Raw genomic sequence first — 24,070 nt, forward strand, 5'->3', positions numbered from 1 at the left:
GCCTACGGGGTAGCCTGTCCTATGCAGGTGGGTCACTGACCCCCTGCACCCACACTACCTCTCCCTTCACCTCCCGGATCCCCTCTCACTAATTCAGCCTAACACCTGCAGTAAACACACTGCACTCACACAGTATCTGCAGCAATCCACTGCACTCAACCTTCTGTGACGTCAGAGCGCCCGCTCTGCTTTGAGTAACAGCGCCTGCCAGTAATGATTCATACCTCACTTGGCAACCACAGAGGCAGGCAACAGCGCTGCACATGCGCAGAAGAGGAAATCAACTCGGTGTTCAGCAAACCGTTTGACAACAATAAAATACACCTTGGAACATGAATAATAAAAATATATAGGTTGAATGGTATCACTGACCCCCTGCACCCACACTACCTCTCCCTTCACCTCCCGGATCCCCTCTCACTAATTCAGCCTAACACCTGCAGTAAACACACTGCACTCACACAGTATCTGCAGCAATCCACTGCACTCAACCTTCTGTGACGTCAGAGCGCCGCTCTGCTTTGAGTAACAGCGCCTGCCAGTAATGATTCATACCTCACTTGGCAACCACAGAGGCAGGCAACAGCGCGGCACATGCGCAGAAGAGGAAATCAACTCGGTGTTCAGCAAACCGTTTGACAACAATAAAATACACCTTGGAACATGAATAATAAAAATATATAGGTTGAATGGTATCACTGACCCCCTGCACCCACACTACCTCTCCCTTCACCTCCCGGATCCCCTCTCACTAACTCAGCCTAATACCTGCAGTAAACACACTGAACTCAACCGGGTACCTGCCTCAACCGTGCTGCACACACACACTGTGCCTACTTGTCAGCGCTCACAGCACTCACAGCACTGCCAGCCGTGACACTGACAAGACTGCACACTCACACTCACACCTAAGGGCAGGGTCCCTAACCGAAGGGCCATCCCTCAGTACCTACCCACTACCCTGGTGGGGATTGGGGCCTGCCTGGGATCTGCCTTACCTGGTGTAGGAGCCACTTGCTCCCTATACCCTTCCTCCCCCTTCCTGCTCCCAGCTCCAAGCTCCAACTGACAAACGTGGTCTCCGCAACATTGTAGCCTTCCTACACAGGGGAAGCTGCAAAACCCTATTTGCTGTCTGGCTGCACGTGATGTGGGTGAAAGGGCAATCCCCAGAGACTACTGGGAATTGTAGTCCACTCAGGACCTCTTTAGCATTGGGACCGCGTGCGCTACCCTTACTGCGCCTGCGCGACCAATGCGCACGCTTGCGCAACCTGTCATGGCGGCCCCTGCTAGCCGGGTGCGCTGCCGAGGCTACGAGGACTCGGAGCTCTCCCTCCTCCGGCCCCCACCCTCGCGCCTTGCCGGCGGGTCCATCGCTGCCTCCGGCGGCACTCGCGATCGCTCGGCACGCTACAGAGGGGGTCTCTGGAGGCAAAATAAGACTGGGGCTACATTCTCCCCCTCGCAGAATCCCAACCACCTCGCTTGAGTAGCAACCATGCAACAGGGGATTATATAATGAAAAATGCATTGCAACCGATACACCACACACAACATGCATTTGTTCACCGGTACCCGACATACTCGCGTGGATACCCGAGGCCAACTTACTAAGTGCTCTATGGGCCATTGTATTTATGATGAGTAAGCCTAATGGCCAGGCCTCCCTATTTACCAAAGAGTACATTGAAAAATGCTATATTAGTTTGATACAATATGGCAAAAATGAAGCCTTGTTTTCCGAATCTATGTTTCCTGTTGATGACAAGAACCCTTGTATACAGTATGTAATATTTCAAATTCTAAAACCCTTCACAGACTTATCATTGGTTTCACCAGGCTTGTCCCATGCTACTCTAGAGCCCAGTGCCCCTGATCCTAGGTAGTGCCGGCACCCAGCCAACATGATCTGTTTCAGTTCTTTATGTATCTAAATGAAGATCTCCACTGTTTTTATGAAGTGTGTCTCTGAGAGAAACTAGCAGTAGTGTGTGTATGTCACTGAGTGACCTCGTAGGAATATACAGGACTGTGACTGGCTGCAGCAGATTAACAAATATGCCTCATTGGTACGGACTGCATGTACACTGTAATATTGTAGATGATCAGATTTTAGCAGCTAATATCCGTGTGTAAGAGATGTGTGCAGAGGTACATATAATGGAGACCGATTTGGGTGCAATTATATCTTGGCTTTATTGAGCCTGTTCCTTTATCCAGGCAAACCATACAAAAACAGGCTGCTTTATTCTGGCTATTTAGCCGACAAGTTTTTATTCCTCTGTAGGCAACCTGTATGGTGAGCACTGCAGAGCGTTTGCGCAGGTACCTTTCTCTTTCCAATCTTGCTTGGACAAGAGCTTTGTAGTACTTCTGAATTACTCTGTTGCTTTTCTCTCTTTTTAAGAAGTTTAGCTCATCAGTGAGAGAATCCTGTTTCTGGAGCTTGCTCTGAGTGTTAGCTCTGAACGCATTGCTCATTATATTTTGGAGTTCTGCGGATTTCTTCACTCGGGCCGCAGCTACTTGCCTCAGTTTCTGAAACTTCTTGTGATCCTTCCTGCAGACATCACTGCTTCTCTTCAGAAATCTGTTGGTATGCACACAGACCTTGCAGTTGGGTCTGCAGTAGGTGCTCTGCTTATGTGCGTTGCTCCAATGCTTCTAACTTTTCAAATAGTTTCATCATTTTTTCTAGCTCATGAAGCTTTTCATTCTTTTCATTTACGTGGTCAGTCATATTCGAATTTTCTTCTTTCAGCCTTGTATTTTCTCTTTTTACAGTCTCTGTAAGATTCAGGGCCTCTTTGTTGTCCTCCTTCCATTTACGCACTTCTGAGTTGAGACTCCTGGTCTCCTGGTGTGAGACTTCTGTCTCTAGGTTGATGGTGTGAAGCTCCTTCTGATAGACTTTAAGACTGCTTTTTGAGAGATTTCCAGCTCCTCAGCGAGACTGTGAAGTTCCTTTTTAGAGACTTCCAGTTCTGTGCGGCAACTGCTGATCTCCTGGTGGGAGGCATTCAGTTCTATGCGGAGAGTATGAACCTCATTCTGAGAGACTTCCAACTCTCTATGGCAATTGCGAACCACTTGCTGAGAGAGACTAATCTCTTTCAGTGCCTCCTCATACTTTTGTTTCAGATTAGCATTTATTCAATCAGATTGGCTTGGTTTGCTGTCTTCCGCTCAGTCATCCGGTTCTCTAAGTCACTACGTAAGTGACGCTCCATGTTCATCAATGTCCCACAGTCAAAGGTGATTGAGAACAAATCACTCTGTAGGCTAGCATTAGCTTCCATCTCCTGTTTCAATTGTATACAGAGCATATTACAGGTTCTGTGTGCCTGGCAGCTTGCAGTGCATCTTTAGGGCTGGTCAAGGGATTGTTACTCACTGGTTCCGGCTCCGCTTCCCTGGTATGGTCGGTTGAGAGTTCCTCGCTGTTGGCACTGGACAGACACTTCTTTGGGTTACACGACTTCTGCCTTGAGCCCTCTGGATATTCTGTCATCCGCGTGACGAATCCTCCATTTTCTCTAGCCTGCAGGGCATCTCAGCCCGCCTTTTTCTCCACGAGATCTGCGGACGTGTCAGTTCCTTCCACAGTAAGTGAAGAACAGCTTTTCTTTTTCTGCCTTTTTGTTTTGGACGACTCCGTCCCATCAGGGATACTGGGGTCTCTGTCTTTATTTGAAACTTCAGCAGCTTCACTGTATCCGCCAGGCTTTTCTTGCAGTTGCGTTAGCTGGCAGAATATTCGGGATCATAGAGATCTGTTTGTTCGGTGCGTGCCGAGTTTAGGCACCTCCAGCATTCTTGGGGTGTTCTGTGGATGTGACTCAGTTTGGGTTCCCCATAAGAGATATCTTCATCCTTATCTGTATCCTCAATGGACCGGAAGGGCCACTCTTCTGTGGGGTAGGGTTCATTACAGGAACGCCACATCTTCTCCTCCATTTTGGGGCTATCTGTTGTATTTTTCTTCATTACCCTGGGAAGCGCTATTGCAGCTGTTTTCACTGTATTCGCTAGAACCCCAGCTAGTAATCCTACAGGTGGGCAGACTTTGCTTGCAGAGTTCGTAGCTCTCACAGGCGTCTCTGTAGACTTTTTCTTTTTCTTCTTCTTTACTTTGGCAAATTCGGAGACATCTGTAGTACTGTGCACACATTCTTTCTGATCAGTGATACTGAATGTGCACTTGCTAAGAAAAACTTCTGCATTTTCCTTGTTACCACAGCGCATTGCTTGTTGCTGCAGTTCCTTGGCACGTTGAAAAAAATATTCCTCTGGCTGCTGCCCTTTTTCTGGGGCCACATGGGGATCACTGCTCCGTGTGGCTGGGCTCTTTACACCAGGAACACATTTTCTTCCCCATTCTTGCAGAGTCTGTATTTGACTTCAGCTGGGTGGCCATTTTAAAATCCCAGGGTTTTTTTTCACACAAGTGGTGGGGTAGACTCTGGTCAGAGCATCAGTACCTTGTTTGGGTCACTGTCTGTTGCAGTCCTTCCAGTCCAACTATGACATTGTGGCTTTCTCCAGTGCAGTTGTAGCTTTCCTGCCTGGATGTGTAGCCCTTTATATCTAGTCACTTCTGCACATGATTCTTTGTTTTGTTGCTCAGGCTGTTTGCAGGAACTGTATGCAGGCAAAAGCACACAATTTTTCACTGGCAGACACCATGGCTCCTTTTATATTCAAGGGCCACCTCTCATCCCAACTCTGACACCATATGTAAGAGATGTGTGCAGAGGTACATATAAGGGAGACCGATTTGGGTGCAATTATATCTTGGCTTTATTGAGCCTGTTCCTTTATCCAGGTAAAACATACAAAAAACAACAACATAACAACCCCCTATCCCTTTGTAAGGGCTAATTTACTTCTCCAGACCTTATCTACAGGACTGGAGGGATATTCCCATTACCAGTCTATCAACCCAAAGTCTCAGGAGGTTCCTTCAGCAGGTGACCCTCCATGTCAGTCTCTGGAAGGTTCCTGGGTCCCCTGTGTCCAGGAAATATACTGTAGGTCTTTATGCGTCTGGATGTCTTGATCTCAGCACAGCCTTGGTGCTCAACACAGTGTCTGTGTGCAGGCTTCTCTGCTCTCCTTCTGTCAGCCCAAATGTGTGCTAAGGAACCTCTCTCCTCTGTCTCACATGAGGTTTTTTACAGAGCTCTCATTAGTCCAGGTGGAGACAGTGGCTGCAATTAACTATCTATCTGCTGAATTCTCAGAGCTCTGAGGCTGCTTTGTTTGAACAGGGATAAGTCCCTGTTACACCAAGTAAGGAACTTTATGGTCATTTCTCATTTTACATGTTAATGTACATATTCATAAAGAAGAATATTACATTCCTCACAGCATTTACATTTTTCTAAAAACAGCTGTATTGCTCAAGATATTGTTTTACGGAATAGGGTGTTAAGGATAATATATCCTGCATAGAACAAGGAATAAGACGGTATCAACACAAACAATATATTTATTGAATAGAGAAAGGAGTCCTATTTTACTAAGGTCTTAAGTGCTGTTTCTATTTATCCCCTGAAACAACACGCCGAGAGACAACTGTTAACAAATAGGAGCCCACTGGGATATATGCTAAAATTAATAATTAACATATACTTGGCATATCCTATAAGCATATCTCCCAGAGGTATAAGGTGTGCTCCTTTTTATACACAGGTGTCTCTCCATGTGTTGTTTGAAGGTTGTATCCTGGGTATTCTCATGTCACGTGATTATGTGAGCACGCAGGTGCCGCTGGTCCCCTTTCACTGAAAACTGGATAGGTTCAACAGATAACAGGCCACAAGATGCATACAGTATGTACATTTATGTGCATAATCTAATAATAAAATATTCTTTAAGATCAAAGATAATATGCGTAATCTGGGAACACGGAAGAGTTTTGAATAGTTTTCCAAACACATGCTGTGAGAATACTTAGCTATTTAATACGTAACACTGTAGACTCTGGAATTAATTTAAAAGAAACAAAACAGGAATTATTCAAATATGATTTCTGCGTAACAAAACAAAACATATCTTGCAGTATGAGTCCCAAGGCAAAGTAAGCATTCTTTAAAATTACAAAATAAATAACAAATATGTCTCATATACATTTTGTTCTTTACATTTACTGCTCACAACATGAATGTGGGAAGCATTATCAAAGATTGTTGCAAATGTAGCACTATGTGAACCTATTACGATCACTTGCCCGGTTTGCAACCTACACAAGCTTTGCAATAGCTGCCTACATTAAAAGAGTAGGCATCTAAAACATTTAAGTATTAACTAGTTCATATAAAAAAACAAAACTGCTGCACCTAACTCATTTGATTTGTTTTAATTTAATTCGGCTTGTTGATCTATTCCATACTTTCTTGTGATTTATACTTTCACAGAGCTAGCAACATAACCACTTAAAGTCTCAGTTGCAACTGAACACAAAGGAACATTTTCAGACTTCCAAATGTTGAAAACATTTTTTATTTTTTTTAAAGATACCAATCACCTAATTTGATCTTATTTAACCTATTACTGTTATCTGTTCGCTTTCATCCTTCTACTGTATATCCCGGTCCTCCCTTTAGCTCTCCTTACACTACAAGCGGGGAACATGCCAGGCAGTCAGTTAGGCTGTAGGGCGACCAGGTCGCCGGAGCTCTTCGGCGGGACCCCGTACAGGGCACCACCATTGTGGTGTGTGTCTCGCATGTGCAGAAGCAGTTGCGCATGCACAGAAGGCTTCCAAGTGCGGCGGCCATCTTGCTCCACCCTGTGCTTGCGCAGTAGCAAGATATGATGCGGCCATTACACCCAGAGGCTCCACGGGAACTACAAGCCCCACAAAGCACAGGGGCAGTTAGTAAGTTGTTGGTGTGCAACCAATAGGGCACCAGGGTTCCCCTATTCAGGAAAGGATACATTTGGCACTCTCAGGAGACCATGCCAGTCAGAAGAGGGACATCAGAGGAGCAGGTAGTATCCAGGGAGCTGTGCTTCCCTGGACTAGGCCAGATCTCCCCCCTTAGGCCCCAGCTAGGCCCCGACTCACATTAACTTGTGGTTGCTTCAGAGAAGGCCCTCTTAGCTAGAGATGCTTCCCCATTTTACTGTCTAGTGTCAGGGACACAGTGAAGACGCCGCACAGTGATTGTGGCCTGTGGTCTGGGACCAGACCACCTCCGTGTCAGAGACTCTGTATGGTGATATTATCCACGCCGGAATTCACCCCACGTGGAGGCGGACACCATCGCGGACGTTGTCGCTGGATCGGCGGATCCCTGTTGCTAAGTTGGCCACACTGAGTACTGGAGTACTCGGCAGGTACCTCACCTAAGTGCACCAACACTCCACAGGATAGTGCTATCTCCTACACTTTTGGGTGGGGCCTAACACTGGGAGAAGGACATCAGGGTATTGGTGCCTGGCACCCAATGAACTTTGGGGACACTCTATTGGTGAAATGTATACCGTGATATATATATATATATATATATATATATATATATATAGCCCTTTTTGTGAACCCCTGCACAAAAGAACTATTGATGCTGTGATTTACCTGCGGCTCCAGGAGCTCTAAGCCTCCGCTATTGGGGAGCCTGGGGTCTTACCCTCTAGTATCATGGTGCAGCGCCTCCACTTACCCAGGATCCCCATTGTAGAGAATCTACCCTGAGTAAGAACATACAACGGTATTGTGCAACAAGCAACCTTTTACTATGCTACTAACTAATATGAAAATACAACATTCACATGACATGCATAGAGCCCTTATGCTTTTATCATCACATTTCACACTGTGGCTCGGCCACACCTTTGAGGGGTAATTGTCCTATACACAGGTGGCTCTGCCACTCTCCCAAGGAGTATGTCCTGTAACTATTATCTGTGTGGAACAGTTGCTGGCACACTAGTGCCCCCAATTAGTTAGTGGGAGGCGGGATCAGCGCCTGGTGACCGGTGTAGGTGCACTTATTAACCAACGATACCTCCCGGTCACTACGGTGACCACACCACTTCACAAAGGGTCCGTAGTGTTGCTCCAGCCTTGCGCCGACACTCCGCAATGCCGTGGGGTCTGTTCCCCCCGACCAAGATGGCGTCCGCGACTCCCGCAGCTGAAACCGCGCTAATGGGATAAGTCCCTAACTGCTATGGCCATCCCTACAAAAGCGGCACCCTATGGTGACAGGGGTATGCTCCTCGGGTCTGGGAAATGTCTCTCACCTAAGCGGAAGGGTCACTGACCCTCCGCTCACGCACACGAGGCTCCGCCACCTTCCTCCTTCACCTCTCACTCCTCTCTCCCACCGCCCACACGCATCCTGTCTCTCTATCCAGAGTCTCGCACCCTATTGGTCCTCAGCCTCAGCTAACTCTCCCACAGTTCAGAGTTCAGAGTGCAACCCCCAAAGTCCCTCCAGATTGGTTGCCTTTCGCGCGCTTCCCTCGCGCATGCGCAGACAGACTATTCGCTCAGTGACCTTACTGGCAAAAGAACAGTATGGCGCTTCCTTTGTTAGTGACAGCGCGGAACCCTCATATATATGTATACACATCCTTACATATATATATATATATATATATATATATATATATATATATATATATATATATATATGTAGCCAGGTCCCCCAGGCTTACCCTTATCTCCGCTGCAATGGGAGAATAAGGGAAGGTTGCAGAGCGTGCAGGGAGCGTTTCGGTACACTGGAGGCTCCGCTGCGGCCCGAGCGTCCAGGGCGCCGCCATTGGTACTTGCGCATGCGCAGAGAGTCTTGGAGGCGACGGCGTCAGATAAGAGGTCGCGCATGAGCAGAGAGTTGGTGCGGCAGCACGCGAAGCACGGGCCAATCGGAAGGGGCCTAGGCCCGGAGGCTACAAGTCCCATGAGCCTCAGCCAGACCAGGTGATGCCAGGGGGCCAATAGGGTGATAGGAGACTCTGCAGGAAGAGTTAGGAGGTTGCGCAGGGGAGCACGCAGGCAGAGAAGATCGGGAGGGGGACGAGGAAGGAGCTCAGCGTGTAGAGAGGCAAGTAGCCTCTACAGTAGGCCCGTATACCCCCAGGCCCAGATAGGCCCTGAGTCACAGTCAGTCAGAGTTAATGTAGGGATAGGCCCTAGAATAGGAACCTGTCACATTAGTGAGTGAAGCTGCGATAGACACAGAGACTGTCACAGCACCATCCCAGAGGTTTGGGACCAGACCTCTTCAGGCATATCATCAGCCATCCGGGTGGGATCGCCCCGGAAGATATCACAAGCAGCTCTGCATCGTCGGATCCTTTGTGAAGTCTGTTTGCTGGCCAGAGAGCAGGAGCGCTCGGCAGGTAACATCCATTAAGTGCACCAACTATAATATTATTCATACTAGTGGCTGCGCAGTCACACACATACACTCACTTTGGGGTATTGGACACGGTGTGGGAACACGGTGAAGGGTCGCGTCCTTTGAGACGCGGTAGTATAGTGTCTCATTGAAGAGTAACACCAATAGGGATATACAATGCATGGTTATGGTTACTGCTAGTAAAGCTACTGTTTCTTTTATATGCCGTGTGTGTAGTATTGTATTATTGTCCTGCGAGGAGCATCTCGCGCTCTGCTGGGAGCCATCGCTGGTGAAGGCGCTGCATCTGATAAGAGGTACTCTATATAACTATATTGTCCCAGGCTCTCCGTGGCAGAGGCTTAGGCCCTGTGAGCCAGCAGGTTATACAGCATTGGTAGTTGTACTGTATTCAGAAGGAAACAGGGCTACATATATATTATGTGTTACAGAGTACTGTGATACACTACCGACACACTTTATTAAAGTGTGGCCGGTACCGCAAGCCGGGAGATTTCCCGGCATGCTAGTGGCCGCCCCTCGGCGTGCCGCGCGTCATAGACGCGCGGTCACGCGTCTTCGGGAGCGTGCGTCCCCTGCACGCGCGTCCAGGGGCTCCCCGAGGGAGCCCTGGTGTCCCGCGATCGCGGGACAGCGGCAGGGGGTTCCGGGGGACCCGGCGGACCCGGCAGCGGTAGGGAGAGCGCCCCGATCGGAGGGCGCTCTTCCGCTGCTTCGGCGCGCGCCCGTCACTCTCGGGCGCGCGCCAGGCTACTGCTGCGGCCAAGAACGGGCAAATGCTCGAATAAACTTGGCCGCAGCAGTATATGTTCAGTAAAAGTTATTATCTACGTGTATGGATATTACTGTTTACATTGTTCCTGTGAGGGGCTTATCCTGCTAAGTTGGGATCCCTCTCAGGTGGAGGCGCTGCACCAAAGCGAACACATTATCACCCCAGGCTCCCAGTGGCGGAGGCTCAGGCCTTCTGTGAGCCAACAGGTAATGGCAGTATCGGTAGCCCGTTTAGTTACAGGGGAACAAGGGCTACACTTCTGTAAGTGAATCTGCACCAGTTCTGATTTACATTACAAAAAGAGTAAAATTAATATTGCCATAGATTGTTTCATTTTGCTCTCTTGCAGTTTTTATCTCTGTGAGGAGAAAGGGCATGTGTACTCCTGCTACAACTCTAAGATAATAAAGTAATGAATCGTAGTGGGTAGGATGTATAGAGAACTAACATTGAATGAGAGAAAGAAACCCAGCATGGGCACTCACCCACCTGCTGGATGATTTATGAAAGATAATTCAAAGCAAATGTATTCAATATCTCAGCTAAAATAATGGGTGTTAAAACGATAATTAAACACAAATTGCATCCATAAAGTATGAACACTGTGGTAGGTGATCTGGATCAACCGTGTAATTTTGAATAGGAATGCAATAGTTTTCTATAGTCTATCCAAATATTGAAAGTGTGGGTATAATATCCTCTGCTCTTATTTTAGGCAAATAAGAAGAGTTGCTTAGTACCACTATCACTGAGGAGGTCCCAACCATGTGGCAACCTCCCAGATCATACAAACAGGGCCCTTGCTACTGATGTAACTGATATACCCTTGTCTGTTCTGCCACTCTGATGTCCTGTACAGAGTGCAAAAAAAGAAAACTGGCTACCCAATAGTAATATACATAACTGGTGCAACATTATTGATAAGAGTACCAGTGTTTAAGTGTGTAAACAGAGAAAGGAAGTGTGCAAATGTAAATGCACTCTGCTGTATGGTGTAAGAATTCTGTCACTGAAAGTATAGGCAGGCTCATGAGTCAGAACACTGACTCCAGTTGCACCAGTCTAGAAGCTTTTGTGAAATACTTGGCGGTAGCAGTAATTGCCCACCTTGATTACTCAGTGAAGACAGTTAAGGCAGCCAGAGCACATTAGGAAAGACTAGGGGGCTATGCACTAAGCAGTGACCTTTTGCGCTGGCGGGAATTTTTTTCCCACATCCGCTAAAAAGTGAAGCCCGAGGCGTGATTCCATAAGGGGTTCAGCACATTCGGGATCAGCCGTGCTCAAATCTGCCCGACCGTGCGTGCTTTCCCCCCCCCCTGCTATCGCGCTTAAAGTTCAAGTGCGATAGCTGATAGAAAAAAAATTCTGATTCTGCATCTGCATGCACGGCTGTTACAGGTGATCGTGCATTAAGAATATACATTTTAATAATAATGTACATGAGCAGGGGGTCTCCTGAGCTGAACCGCATAGGTTTCAGGTCTGGGGACCCCCTACTTCATGAGATACAGGCCCCGTTATGGGGTGCCGGTATCCCCTGTACTTTTAAAGCTTCCGCGTCACGTGACCGGGGGATTTAAATTCTGCAGGGGATACCGGCACCCCATAACGGGGCCTGTATCTCCTGAAGTAGGGTGTCCCCGGACGTGAAACCAATGCGGTTCAGCTCCGGAGACCCACTACACATCTACACTACTGTCAAAACACACATATCAATAAACAATAATTCCTTACCGTAGCAGTTATCCGCTATGGTAATGAAGCTGCATTAATGTACATTTTAATAATAGTGTGCGGGAGCAGGGGATCTCCTGAGCAGAACCGCATTGATTTCTGGCTCAGAGACCCCCAGCTTCCTGAGTTACAGGCCCCGATATGGGGCATCGGGTGCCAGTGTTGCCGCCATCTTAATAGCGTCCATGACGTGACATGGACGCTATAAAGATGGCGGCAATACTGGCACCGATGACCCATACCAGGGCCTGTAACTTGGGAAGCAGGGGGTCTCTGAGCCAGAAATCAAAGCAGTTCAGCTCAGGAGACCCCCTGCTCCCGCACGCTATTAATAAAAATACATTAAAGCAGCTTATATATACAGTAGAGGCAGCGATTATTCTAACAAAAAACAGTGGCAATTCCCCAAAAGACCCAGGTACACCCAGGTACATTCTGAATACATGCCTTAAACTTTCCTTAAACTAGCCCCAGCATTTCTGCATTGATTAATGGCCCATCAGATTAACAGCGGGGGTCCCTGGCAGTCCCATTCAAACTGAATTGAACTGCCAGGGATCCCTGCTGTGTTAATCCTATGGGTCGTTAGTCAATGCAGAAATGCCTTAAACCTGCCTCAAACTAGCCCAGAACATACCCAGCACATACCCTGAATGTAACCCGGCTAGTTTAAAGCAAATGTTAGAATAAGCGTTGCCTCTACTGTATATATAAACACCAATATACAGATACCAATATACAGATAAATGGTTAAGGATTACCAGCATGCAGAAATAAAAAAATGAAATCTCAATCTCAAAAACAGCACATTGCATCTGAAAATTAAACCAGCACATTGCATCTGAAAATAAAATCAGCACACTGCAATATAAATTATATCTCATCTCCCAATAAAACAGCACCTAGATAAATAAATATATACCAAATGGCAAACAAACAATTGCATTTTAGTGTGTACAGGATGCAATTAATCTGTTCATCATGTAACACTATGCCAAATCAATGTTCAAAATAAAATAAACAATTACCAACAAGATACAATGCCATCCAAACAATCAAATTAAAACTAAGCAAGTAAACATAAAAATATTTACCATTAATTAATCAAATAAAAAATCAATTACAATCCAATTACACAATTCACTATTCAATTCCTAAAACCCAACCATTGTGAAAAAATGTAAACTTCAAAGTAACCACCATCATACAAAATCTAACTACCAAAAATAAGCCAATATTAAAAAGCAAGCCCCTGAAATAAAATATTGCAAAGACCATGAAAAATTACATGTAACTAAATAAAAATGAAGTGCCTGCCAGTGAATGAAGTGATAGTAATGTCAAAACCCTCCTCAACTCCGTGAGACCGTTGGGTCTCTAACAAAAGAGCAACAAATAGTGCACGGGCAGTAACTCGCAACAATGTTGCTTGTAAGTTCCATGTGGAGGCGTGGGAACGCTGCGCGAGCACATGAGATGTCAATGCACGCATTTCACATGAAAATGTTTTTTCAAGGCATGTATGTGTAGCCCTGTGTGGTTTGGGCTATAGGTCTGCCCTCTGTCAGGAATCGGCATTCTCCTCGCTTCCCACACAAAGCACTCCCTCTCCGCAGGGAGCCCCTGGACACACAAAACAATCCTGCCTTACCGTCCTCCACGGCTCCTCGCCCCTGCCGCCGTCGCGGGATCACTCCCCTCTGCAATTCCTCTACACAGCGCCGGGCGCGCCCACGCCCTCCTACACGCACGCCTGCCTCAGACGTTATGTGCATGCAGTCTCAGCTTACAGAGCACACGCCTAACAGAGCACTTTTAACCTCTGCTTCTGCAGTGAGGCGTCGCCCCCAAGCATCACACAGTTCAATGCAAAGCAATGATTACACTCAGCTGGGCTGTAACACCTCCCTCCTATCAGGGAGGACTCCTTGCAGTCCTCCAGGCCTGCCCCCTTTTCCCATTGGCCTGCCCAGCATTATTATGCCTGTGCTTCCCATCACTCCTCGCTCGACATAGTTCTGTATGGAAGCATTTGACTATTCTCTCAGTGACTCCTCAGGTATTGACGCGGATTGGACGACTACCCCCTCTGGCTCTCGACTTTGGCTCTACTTGGACTTCGTGACTTCTGGCATCCCTGACCTTGGCAACGGCAATAACTACTCCTTCTCTACTACCAGTACCGGCAAGTATTGTCTTCACTACTATACCTGGCCTGGCAACAATAACACCACACTCCGGACACGCTCCCTTTGCTGCGGGTGCGTGTATCCCTACGTCCCACCTCAGCACAGGGGACGGGTCTGGTCTGCGGGCAGCACCGGCGTAACATTATGTCGAGCCCACAAGACGCAGACCAGACCAAACTACAGCAGTTTCTCTCTAATCTGCTTCAGCATAACCAGGCCATGGCGGATCAAATTGTGGCACTTACACGCCAGGTCGCAGTACTCTCAGACAGGGTACCGACCGCGACCCCGCCAGATGTAAGCCCCCACTCCGCAAGTGCAGTTAGCAGCTCAGATGTAAGGATTCCTCCCCCCAAGCCTTATGCAGGTGAACCGCAAGATTGTAAGGGTTTCCTAAACCAGTGTGAGGTGCAGTTTGAAATGGCCCCCCATCTCTACAATACTGATCACAAGAAAGTAGCCTACATTTATATCCTCCTCACTGGCAGCGCCCTGGCTTGGGCTTCCCCGGTTTGGGAGCGACGTTCTGACCTTACCCAAGATTACCCAGCATTTAAAGCCGAGTTTCAACGGATATTCGATTCCCCCGCTCGTCGGGAGATGGCATCTTTTTCTCTCCTCCAGATCACGCAGGGACGGCGAACGGTGACACAGTATGCTGTGGAATTCCGGACTCTAGCAGCCGAGACTAACTGGGGACAAGAGGCTCTCGTCTCCGTATTCTGGCAAGGCCTGGCAGATCCCATCAAAGACGAACTCTCTCGCCAATCCAGGCCGGATCAACTGGAGGTCCTGATTGATTTGGCCGACCGAGTGGATCAACGCATCCAGGTACGCCGCTCAGAGCGTCAGCGCGCTCGCTTTCATAACTTTCAAGTTACGTTCTCCAGTACTCTCAGCAGCACTCCTGCTCCCTCAATTGCTACCACACCTCTTCGTCCTGCACTGGAGTTGCCAGAGCCAATGCAATTGGGGGTACAACGCATCCGCACACCGATACGGCAGTTCCGCCACGCCGGGGGATTGTGTTTCTACTGCGGATCCATGGAACATCGGGTTCGGGAGTGTCCATTGTTTCCGGGAAACGGTAACACACAGTGTACAGAGGGGCTCTCTCTGGGTGTAATGTCTCCATGTCCCCTTCTTAAAGGTGAACTCCCTAAGAAACGTACATTTCCAGTCTTCCTTTGAGGCGATAAGGTCAAGACTTCTACCGCCGCTTTCATTGACTCAGGAGCTGGAGGAAACTTCGTGGATCTAGAATTCACCAGGGTTAACCGCATATCACTAGTAAGGAAGAAGGTTCCCATCGCACTCGTCGGTATCGATGGACGTCCTCTTACCCCGGCCCACATCTCCTTAGAGACGGCTCCCTTGCTTCTGTCTTCACATCTACACAAGGAGACCTTAGTTCTCGATGCCATTCATGCTCCTGGGATACCCATCACCCTTGGTCTTCCTTGGCTACAGCTTAACAATCCTCTCATTGACTGGACTTCCTCCGCTCCCATTTCCTGGAGGCCGAGGTCAGGCGAGACTCGTCAACTGCTGGCCAATACCTCTGTTCCCGAAGTTATTCTACCTTCCGTTTACCATCAATTCCGGGACGTTTTCAATAAGGTACAGTCAGACCTCTTGCCGCCACACAGGACTTACGATTGTCCAATCGATCTAGTTCCTGGTTACTCCCTACCCAAGTCCAAGACATACCCCTTGTCGTTACCAGAATCTCACGCTATGGATGAATATATCCAGGAGAATCTCAAGAAAGGCTTTATTCGTCACTCCAATTCCCCAGCAGGGGCTGGGTTTTTCTTCGTCAAGAAAAAGGATGGGTCATTGAGGCCTTGCATCGACTACAGGGGTTTAAACCACATCACTATTAAAAATCGTTACCCCCTTCTCCTTATTACCGAACTGTTCGATAAATTACAAGGGGCCAAGATTTTTTCCAAGTTGGATCTACGTGGTGCCTATAACCTGGTGCGCATCAGGAAGGGGGATGAATGGAAGACGGCCTTCAACACGCGTAGTGGACACTACGAATATCTGGTAATGCCTTTCGGCTTATGTAATGCTCCCGCTGTCTTCCAGGATTTCATCAACGACGTCTTTCGTAAGGTACTCAATATTTTTGTTATTGTATACTTGGATGATATCCTGATTTTTTCCAAAGATCTCCAGGACCATATACGCCACACCTCCTACGTCCTTTCCCGTCTCCGTGAACACCATTTGTACGCCAAACTGGAGAAGTGCACCTTTCATACGACCTCTACTCCGTTCCTGGGATATATCATGTCCAATGAGGGGTTTATGATGGACTCCGGTAAACTTCAAGCGGTCACTGAATGGCCAAGACCCAATTCTCTCAAGGCCATACAACGTTTTTTAGGCTTCGCTAATTATTATCGTAAGTTTATACGGAGTTTTTCCACCATTGTGGCACCCCTTACTGCGCTCACCAAAAAAGGAGCTGATCCTTCTGCTTGGTCATCCGAGGCCATTTCCGCCTTCGAGACACTCAAGAAAGCCTTTATATCCGCACCTATTCTCCGTCATCCCGACATTGAACTTCCCTTCGTCCTGGAGGTCGACGCTTCTGATTGCGGCGCTGGTGCCGTTCTGTCTCAGAGACCCACATCCCAAGATAAGTTACATTCCTGTGCATATTTTTCCAAGAAATTCTCGTCTGCCGAGAAGAACTATGACGTGGGTAACAGGGAACTTCTGGCCGTGAAGATGGCTCTTCAAGAGTGGAGACACCTGCTGGAGGGGTCGAAAGAGACGTTTACTATTCTCACGGACCACAAGAACCTTCTTTACATAGAGAACGCTCGACGCCTTGGTCCACGACAGGCTCGTTGGGCTCTTTTTTTTTCTCGATTCGATTTTCACCTATCCTATATCCCCGGGACCAAGAATGTAAAGGCAGATGCACTCTCCCGAATACATTCTTCTGAAGAGAGGCCAGAGGAATCGTTGGAGACTATCCTTCCACATGAGAGGATTCTCGGCACGTCTACTTTCAAGAATCTTGACAAGATTTTGCACTCCCAGAGACGCATTCCCAAGAACTTGGTCGTTCCCGACAACAAACTTTTTGTACCATCCAAATTTGTTCCAGAGGTCCCGTCTTGGGGTCACTCCTCTAAATCTGCAGGTCATCCAGGTTTTAAGAAGACTACTGTTCTCATTCGTCGGAATTTCTGGTGGCCAAGGATGTCTCAAGATATTCTGGAGTTTACCCGCGCATGTCCCACGTGCGCTCAAAGCAAGACTCTTCGTCAAAAGCCTCAGGGTTTTCTGTTACCCCTTCCAGTTCCCGACCGCCCCTGGTCCCACATTTCTATGGACTTCATCGTGGAGTTGCCCAGGTCCAGAGGAATGAACACTATCTCGGTGGTCGTGGACAGGTTCTCGAAGATGTCCCATTTCATTCCACTTAAAGGATTACCCACCTCCCCCGCCCTTGCTGATATCTTCACGGAGCAGATTTTTCGGATTCATGGGATTCCTTCGTCCATTGTTTCTGACAGAGGTTCTCAGTTCGTATCCAAATTTTGGAGAGCTTTCACGAAGAGATTGGGCATCTCTTCTTCCTTCTCTTCCGCCTATCATCCTCAGTCCAATGGACAAACGGAGAGAATCAATCAATCCCTGGAGAAGTACCTGAGATGTTTTATACACTATTTCCAGGATGATTGGGCTCAACTCCTCTCTTGGGCAGAATATGCCGTCAATTCTGCAAAAAACGAGTCTACCCGGGAGTCTCCCTTCTTTATAAATTATGGGTTCCACCCTCCCTGTCTTCCCATCCCCAACATTCCTTCTGGAGTACCAGCCGTAGATGAACGCATTTCTTCCCTCCAAACCACATGGTCCAGGATTCAGTCTACCCTTCTCAACTCCTCCCGCAGATCGAAACTACAGGCCGATCGTCGTTGTCGTTCGGCGCCCAGTTACAAGCCAGGGGATTTGGTATGGCTCTCCTCTAGGAATATCCACCTCAAGGTACCATCTCCTAAACTGGCACCCAAGTTCCTGGGTCCCTTCCCTATTTGTGAACAAATCAATCCTGTGGCATTCCGGCTCCAACTACCACCCAGTATGAAGATTCCCAATGTCTTCCATGTGTCCCTCTTAAAACCATTTATCTCCAGTCAATTCTTTCCGGATCAGACTCGTAAACCGGATCACATTACTGTACAAAATAACGAGGAATACGAAGTTCACTCTCTTTTGGATTCTCGCCTATCCAGGGGTCAGCTTCAGTTCTTGGTGCAGTGGAAGGGCTTTGGCCCTGAAGAGAGATCCTGGGTACCTTCAAAGGACATTCATGCCCCGGCCCTTCTTAAGTCCTTCAGGAGAAAGTTTCCAGAGAAACCGTTCTTGGACCGTCCTGAGGCCGTTCCTGAAGAGGGGGGTACTGTCAGGAATTGGCGTTCTCCTCGCTTCCCACACAAAGCACTCCCTCTCCGCAGGGAGCCCCTGCACACACAAAACAAGCCTGCCTTACCGTCCTCCACGGCTCCTCGCCCCTGCCGCCGTCGCGGGATCACTCCCCTCGGCAATTCCTCTACTCAGCGCCGGGCGCGCCAACGCCCTCCTACACGCACGCCAGCCTCAGACGTTATGTGCATGCAGTCTCAGCTTACAGAGCACACGCCTAACAGATCACTTTTAACCTCTGCTTCTGCAGTGAGGCGTCGCCCCCAAGCACCACACAGTTCAATGCAAAGCAATGATTACACTCAGCTGGGCTGTAACACCTCTCTCCTATCAGGGAGGACTCCTTGCAGTCCTCCAGGCCTGCCCCCTTTTCCCATTGGCCTGCCCAGCTTTATTATGCCTGTGCTTCCCATCACTCGTCGCTCGACATAGTTCTGTATGGAAGCATTTGACTATTCTCTCAGTGACTCCTCAGGTATTGACGCGGATTGGACGACTACCCCCTCTGGCTCTCGACTTTGGCTCTACTTGGACTTCGTGACTTCTGGCATCCCTGACCTTGGCAACGGCAATAACTACTCCTTCTCTACTACCGGTACCGGCAAGTATTGTCTTCACTACTATACCTGGCCTGGCAACAATAACACCACACTCCGGATACGCTCCCTTTGCTGCGGGTGCATGTATCCCTACGTCCCACCTCAGCACAGGGGACGGGTCTGGTCTGCGGGCAGCACCGGCGTAACACCCTCCTCTTGGGTGTAATTACTGTTAAGGGCAGGTTACCAGCAGAAATCATGGGTTTTCCCCACTTCATGCAGTACAGTGAGTCAGTGAAGGCAGTGTCATCAGGCTCTGTGTCCAATTAGGTGCCTGTTGGAGCTTGCTTAATGTACTGCAACTTCCTATTTAGTCACTTGGTGTCTCTATCTTGATAGAGACAGGGTACCTGTGCCAAGCTGTCAGGGCTCTGGTAGGCTTGAGGCCCTCCTTTAGGGGAGTTTGGGGTAGACCCATACCTCCTATTCCACCAGGGGATAGGAGAAGAGCTAGAACCTCTCTCGGTGCCCTTCGCTGGGAGTTGAGTTCAGGGACATCCTGAGAGTGTATACCTTTGAGTGCTGTGATTGAGACTGCTGCTAAAGAGGAAGATCAAATAAAGACTGCTGCATTTTACCTATACCTCCTGCCTGAGATTGAAGTATATTGAGAGGAGGGGAACGAGTTATTTTGTAGATACCAGTACTTCACCCCATACCACTGGGGGCTGGATAAGATGGAAATGCTGCACCTGTAAGTAGAATTCGGGCACAACCCCAGAAGCCTGTCCTGGTATTCCCCTACAACATCATGCGGGAGACACAGGGCCCCCTGTTACCAGCAGGTATGCACCAATCAGACCGATGTAACCGGAGCAGTATTTCCCTAGAGAGGCCCAAGATGAGATTGGGTGGGGGAAACACGGTTACATATGGAAGAGAACTAAATAGATATAGTGAAGACAAAAAGAAGGAAAGACTTCTACATAATATGCACTCAGACTCCAAGTTATATGCAACTAGTATGAGTTTACAAGGACAATGCTGTCTGAGTATGGCAGTAGCACTCAGCGCACTGAGGGAATCGGATGAGCTGCGATGTGGTTAAAGAAGTTTAACCAAAAAGGTAGTCACAACACACCATTGTATCTAGGGTAAAATAAAATAAAATCTGGTGCTATTGATGGCTGTATAAATACTTCCCACCTATATGACACAAACAGACAACAATTATATTAAAAACAGAAAACTAGTAAAAAAAAAACAAGGATCTGTATTGAGGTGTTAATGGCATGTAATCACACTCTCAAAGTGAACCCCACTTATCCCCATGTGTTACTCCCCAGATGAAGGTTAGATGATAGATACATATCCAGGTAAGTGATGATAAGCACACCCTAGTCTCAAGAATAAAATACATATACTCTGGGTAGAGGTAAATTGCTAGGATGATATATAGTATGTATGGAAGCAGGGGGTCCCGGAGTTCAGGGATACCCGCTGAGTTAATTAGCCCGGGCAGCTTATTCCTATTTTGGTCGGTGCCCTGCCACACTCTGGAGCCTCAACCTCATGCGCTTACAGAGCCAGTAAATGTTGCTACATCTGTACACACACACACACACGACTGGGCAGACACATAGACCATATAGGAAAGACAGATACAAAACAAAAAAGATGGATACAGACAGTCACACAAATAAGAGGACAAACACAGCTACCCATAATCACTTCCCTCTGCTCCTCTAGTGTTTAGTCCCATCCCATCCACATGCTCCTGACACTTCCTCCTAATTGGCTGCATTTCTCCCTGCTCTGGGATAGGGAAAATCCCATGGCACTCTTCTGATACTGCCAAGGCACCCCCAGGGTACAGCCAAACCTTGTTTGAGAAACAAGGCAGTTTGCAGGAATATATGATCTGCTAACTTCCTTTCTTCTAGGGGAAAGTATTGCCACCTAGCAACAAATGGTAGGAGCGAGTCTCCTGAAGAGTGGTGCTGAAAAGCAAGAACTGCGCTAGTCGCAACTTCCTTATTATGTGACCTGGAGCACATGCATGACCTGCATGTGTGCATCCCAGTGGCAGATTTTTTAAGATGATTGATGGTCTGATGACAATCCTAGAAATAACCTACTAGTACAAAGGGAAAACACCAGATCTTATTATTAACTGATCTAATTATAAGACACCTTCCACGTGAGATCCTTCAACTCTTTAATAAGCTTTTAAGGAACTTGTATTTACCATGAAGAGCTAAGATATGAACTGAAATTGAATTCTAGCAATCTCCAATTAAGAAGCCCTATAATGAAAGTACTTCTTATTTGGCATTTTCTCTAGGGGCCAGTAGACAATCCTGTTTTTGGTCCCTGTATGAGCCTAGAAACAGGCACTGGTTTTACAAAAATCTAAAGGCAACCTACAGAAGATATCCAGTAATGTGCACGTAAAACCCCAGAAGACTGCTCTCACAATAACTGGTAAAGAGCTACCTCTTGCTGCTGCTGCATTTGTAGCTGCAGCCCCTCTAATCGAATGCCCTTTAAATTGTGCAATATTTATGCTGGCTTGGTTAACAGCTGAATATCCTGACCCAAATGGTCTCAAGTATTTTCTTGTGGTTATCAGCAGCTGGATAATGTCCTGCTTAGTTGTGGAGGTTGTATCTATGTATGCTGCTAGACTAGGGTTGCCAGGTGTCCGGTTTTCACCCGGACAGGCCGGTAATTCCATTGCATCTGTGTCCTTCCTGGCAATAAGGTAAGGACACAGATTGGGGGATAGGGGGGCCATGGTGAGAGGATGGGGGGGCCATGGTGAGAGGATGGGGGGGCCATGGTGAGATGGTGATATGGTGATAGAATTGGGGGGCAGAGTGAGATGGTGGCAGTATGGGGGGCAGGGTGAGATGGTGACAGGATGGGGGGGCCAGGGTTAGATGGTGACAGGATGGGGGGGCAGGGTGAGATGGTGACAGGATGGGGAGGCTAGGGTGAGATGGTGACCGGATGGGGGGGCAGGGTGAGATGGTGACAGGATGGGGGAGCCAAGGTGAGATGGTGACAGGATGGAGGGGGGGCAGGGTGAGATGGTGAGAGGATGGGGGGGGGGGAAGGGTGAGATGGTGACAGGATGGGGGGGCCTGGGTGAGATGATGGGGGGGCCAGGGTGAGAGGATGGGGGGCAGGGTGAGAAGATGATGGGGGGGGCCAGGGTGAGTGGATGGGTGGCAGGGTGAGAAGATGATGGGGGGGGCAGGGTGAGATGATGATGGGGGGGATAAGATGATAATGGGGGGGATAAGATGGTGATGGAGGCAAGCCTGAGGAGATGAGATCATGATGATGGGGGATATTTTAAATGTATTGGGGAGGTGGGGTATATTTTAAATGTATTGGGAGGTTGGGGTATATTTTAAATGTATTGGGGAGGTGGGGGTATATTTTAAATGTATTGGGAGATTGGGGTATATTTTAGTATATTTTAAATGTACTGGGGAGGTGGGGGTATATTTTAAATGTATTGGGGAGGTGGGGGTATATTTTAAATGTATTGGGAGGCGGGGGTATATTTTATATGTATTGGGGAGGTGGGGGTATATTTTAAATGTATTGGGGAGGTGGGGGTATATTTTAATTGTATTGGGGAGGTGGGGGTATATTTTCAATGTATTTAGGGGGTGTAGGGGGATTTTTTAAATGCATTTGTGGGGCGTGGGGGTATTTTTTATATGTGTTCGGAGGGGGGTGGGGGGGCGTGGGTGTCCAGTATTTTTGGACAAGCCACCTGGCAACCCATGTTAGACACATAACAATACAAAGATGTATCTATTGGGTGCAGGTTCACCCTTTAAGTATAATGTGGAATCCTGTTGGAGTCTGTACTAACCAGGGGTCAGAAATGTGGACCAGTGAGAGCTCAGCTCCTCTAACCGCAAGGCGAGGGCTAGTAGGGATGACAACTTTATTGATAACGATCTTACTGTAGGTGTACTGTATAGACAAGTTGTCTAATTTGCCGAATATATATATATAGGCCAGGTCCTCCGGTTCCCCCCCTTACGTCCGCTGAGTGCCGGGAAGCTGCGGGTGCGGGAGTGTCGCCGGGGGCTCCCGGCGGCATCAGATTCAGGGTGCCGCCATTTTACGTGATTTTGCGCATGCGTGGTGAGTGCGGGAGTTGCGGTGGCTTACAGACAGCTTGCGCATGTGCAGTGTATAGTGCGCGAAGCAGGGCCAATCAGAGGAGGCGCCAAGCAGGGACTACATGTCCCATAAGCCTCGGAATGGGTCACATGCCCTCAGATAGCCAATAGGGCTTGAGAAATCCCTGCTGTCAGGATAGGGATATGACACACTCAGACCACGCAAGTCAGTGGGTGCTAGGAGAGGATAGGGGAAGGAGGTGCAGGTGCAGAGAGGCAAGTAGCCTCTGCACTAGGCCAGAAAAACCCCTAGGCCCCAGCTAGGCCCTGAGTCAGTACTTAGCTTGTGGCTGCTACAGGGAAAGGCCCTAGGATAAGGATCCTGCCCTTTAGTATTGAAGGAAGAGCGAAGGACACAGTGGAAGCTGAATACCCTGGTGAGAGGTCTGGGACCAGGCCTACTTAGTAACAAGAGAGTCTGTATTCAGGGTGGGACCACCCCTAAGGGACAACAGCCCCAGCGGTGTCCAGGACATCGCGGAGGAGATCGTGGATCGGCGGATACTTTGTGAAGATATCTGCGGGCCCGGGTGCTGGAGCGCTGGGCAGGTATCACTAATAAGTGCACCAACAAAGTACAGGCATACCCCGCATTAACGTACGCAATGGGACCGGAGCATGTATGTAAAGCGAAAATGTACTTAAAGTGAAGCACTACCTTTTTTCCACTTATTGATGCATGTACTGTACTGCAATCGTCATATACGTGCATAACTGATGGAAATAACGCATGTGTAACAGGCTCTATAGTCTCCCTGCTTGTGCACAGCTTCGGTACAGGTAGGGAGCCGGT

Source organism: Ascaphus truei, chromosome 3 (genome assembly GCF_040206685.1).
Source record: "Ascaphus truei isolate aAscTru1 chromosome 3, aAscTru1.hap1, whole genome shotgun sequence".
Taxonomy (NCBI): Eukaryota; Metazoa; Chordata; class Amphibia; order Anura; family Ascaphidae; genus Ascaphus; species Ascaphus truei.